The sequence below is a fragment of the Neofelis nebulosa genome, chromosome 5 (assembly GCF_028018385.1).
Source record: "Neofelis nebulosa isolate mNeoNeb1 chromosome 5, mNeoNeb1.pri, whole genome shotgun sequence".
In the NCBI taxonomy this organism is placed as follows: Eukaryota; Metazoa; Chordata; class Mammalia; order Carnivora; family Felidae; genus Neofelis; species Neofelis nebulosa.
Window position 1 is genome coordinate 100,585,222 of NC_080786.1, and position 3,745 is coordinate 100,588,966.

The following is a 3,745-nucleotide window of genomic DNA, read 5'->3' on the forward strand; positions in this document are numbered from 1 at the left end:
GGTACCTCTTTTGTGCAGTGGCAGCTGAGGAGACTCCAGTGCTCAGCACGGCCAACAAAAAGCCCAGGAAGTAGCCAAGACTGAGAACAAGAATCGTATTCATTTAAAGGTTGTGGGGCAGGATGGTTCTGTGGTGACATTTAAGATTAAGAGGCCCACAGCACTTAGCCAACTAGTGAAAGCCTCTTGGGAATGCCAGGGTTTGTCAGTGAGGCAGATCAGACACCGTTCAGATATACTGCGTCTATCGGCTCTAAACCCATTATGCTTGTCCCCAGGCTTCATGACCGCCAATTTCTAAAAGGCCTTTTCCTGCTGTCTTGGCCAATCCTGCTTTCCCACAGGGCAGGAGGGATGTTCCAGTGCGAAGTCGTTTGAACTACTCCTCCCTCCCAAAATATAGTAGCATAAAGTTAATTTGTCCAAAAACTATTTGTCGACCACCTGTCTGTACTAGGTGCTAGAAAAGAGCAAGCAAGCAAGCAAGCAGATAAAAATCTCCACTCACCATCATGAAGCTTACCATGTAATGGGAGAAGATGGATAATAAATGAAATAAATAAAGCCCAGCGTGTGCTAGATTGTGGTGTGTGCAATGGAGACAAATAAAAAGGAGAACGAGATAAAGAGCATTTGTTGGGGAAATCTTCAGATTGTGGCAATCTTGAGAAGAACATTCCAGGCAGAAAAAAAGAGTAGGTGCCAGAGTCCTGTGGCAGAAACATGCCTGAACAGTGGTGAAATAGTAAGGAGGCTAGTGTAGCTGGCAGGGCATTATCAGGAGAAAGAGGGGTAGATGATTTCAGGGAGTTATCAGGGGGGCCAATCATGGCCTTATAGCCCACGTAAAGACCTTGGCTTCTACTCTAAAAAACGCCGGAAGTATTTGGACATTTTGTGCAGAATGACATGATTTGTATTGACCCCTATTTTCAAACAGTTCTGAGAATAGACTGAACAGGGGACAGAGCAGAGCAAGGAGACTAACAAGAAATATGCAACAACAGTCTAGGAGACAGTGGTGGTTTGGGGCCAGATGGTAGGAGTTGGACTCTGAATATCTTGGTAGAATAAACAGAATACGCTTATAAATAGAGTGTGGGCTGAATCACGGGGTGAGAGGAGGGGAGAGAGGGCACTGGGCAAGACGCCCAGTTCCAGTCCATCTCACATTTACAATGTTACCTGAGGAAAGTCACTGAAAAGCTTGGGGCCTCATTTTTCACCTCTAGAACAATGGCTTTAGCTCCTTCTTGACCACAGGAGTCTCAAATGAATGTGACATCTGTGCAAAAGCAGACTTTCTTAGAAATGAATCACAGTTCTGTGTGACCTCATGCAAGTTCATTAGCCTGAGCAACTGAGGTGGGGAGGCTGTGGTCAAATCTGAAATATCTTGGGAGCAACTATAAAAACCCAAACCCAAGAGATATTACAGTTGTGAGGAATTAATTTAGGGACGTTTACTTTTCAAAAGCTAAATCTCTTTCTTGGTAGGCTAAGGATAGCCAAAGAAGAGAGTCTGTTCAAGGAAACTGTTGTTGTTGTTTTTAACTCATAAGGGGTTTTCTGATTTAATTTTTTTTAATGAGAGAGCACAAGCGGGGCAAGGGCAGAGAGAGAGGGAGACGCAGAATCTGAAGCAGATTCCAAGCTGTCAGCACAGAGCCCGATGCGGGGCTCGAACTCACAAACCGTGAGATCATGACCCAAGCCAAAGTCGGACGCTTAACCGACTGAGCCACCCAGGCACCCCTCAAGGAAGCTGTTTTAACCAAAGCTTTATGATCCTTAGTTACTGTATGGATTTTGTACTCTTTGAACCTGTATTTATAAATGTTACCTCGTTGGTGATTAATACATTTTTACATCCTCCCCCAAATCCTCATCTTCAGTTTTAGTTTTATTTTAAACCCAAAAGGCTTCTTTTGCTTTCCCCTATCTCTGAACAGGTTTATCACCACCTTGGAATTTTTCTAAATTTTTACCAACAAGAGAACTATGTGACTGAGTTATTCTAAATGACTCAAGTGCTTACAACTTTCCCAGCGTTACTTAAGCATACAAAGCCCAAGCTGCCTCTTTCCAATTCACAAATTCAGAAAAAGCACTCCTAATTGAAACTTTCAGGTTAAGTATGGGATGTTGGAGAGCTCCTCCCAGGGGTGACCAGGCAGGAATCAGAGGGCAAGACAGGTGTTCCACATGCATCGGCCTTCTCAGCCGCGTGCTCTGGGCTACCCCTTCCTCCTCCTGTCTTCGTTGGCTATGACCTTCCCGGGGTTTTTTCCATCACAGCCTACTAGTCTAAGTCCAAGTCCCTCAATATCTTCCAAGGTAACTGATAAGCCACTTTATAAGCCAATTTAATTGAATTACATGGGTACCTTGCTTTATTTCACTTCACAGATACTGTGTTTTTTACAAATTGAAAGTTTGGGGCAACCCTTCCTCACGCAAGTCCATGGGTGTCTTTTTTCCAGAAGCATTTTGTCATTCATGTGTCTGTGTCACATTTCAGTAATTCTTGCAATATTTCAAACGTTTTCATTATTATTCTATTTGTTAGGTGATCTGTGATCAGTGAGTATGACTCGATGAAAGCTCAGAGGATGGTTAGCACTTTTTAGCAATAAAGTATTCTTTAACTGAGATATGCGCATTGTTTTTCAGACATAACGTTAATGCACACTTAACAGATTACAGTATAGTGTCAGCGTAACTTTTATAGGTACTGGGAAAACAAGAAATTCATCTGAGCCCTTTTTTAATGATATTTGCTTTTTTGCAGAGGTCTGAAACCAAACCACAATGTCTCTGAGGTACTCCTGGATTAGTGACAAAGAAGCATTCGTCCTAGGGTTCCCTGCACTAAGTTATGATGAAATAATGAAATGTTTAGGCACTGTGAAGATACCTGTTTAACAAGGAGTTTCCTTGGGAAAGACTCACAAAATCTTCTCATCAGGTGGTCTCCTTCTTTGCATATGCTTTACAGGATCAGTCTTTAATATTGTCCCTGAGACCATTTCAGGGGGCCCACAAGGTCAAAACTATTGTCACCATCATACAAAAACATCATTTGCCTATTTCACTTTCATTCTCTCAAATGTGCTGTGGAATTTTCCAGAAGCTACACGGTGTGTAATGTTGACATCATTCTGATGGCTAATAGAATACATGCTTGTATATTTTTTTCAAATATGTAAGTTTTAATTTCAAATGTGGTAAACATTGGCAAACACTTCTCTTTACCAGAAAGTTCTTTGGGGTCCTCAATAATGTTTTTAGGGATGGTCTAAATTTTTGAGAACTGCTGCTTTAGCTCTCCTGCCTGATCTGGCAGTTGAGATACAAAGATACAGTAACGCAACAGAACGAGAGGCAGGGTGGTGGCTCCTATTAAATTCAAAACTGTGTAAGCCAATCAGTTTGCAAAGGTTGGTGTCAAAAGCAAAATCAAAAGAGCACATGCAAGGAAGTGCTCCAAAATTGACCATATCACATCAAATGGACACAGTTACCAAACTGACAGAGCTCCCTCTGGCTAGATCAGGGATATCTGATTTGTGACTTTGTGACTAATCAGAAATGTTAGTGGCATCTTCTAGTGGGTGAGAGATAGATGGGGGGGGGGGGGGGAGGGTTTCACACACAGAGGGAAAGTATAAAGATTATCACTAATGTCTACCACAGTCCCCAAAAGAGTATCATGAACCAAATATTTAGCCTTGACACTTTTACG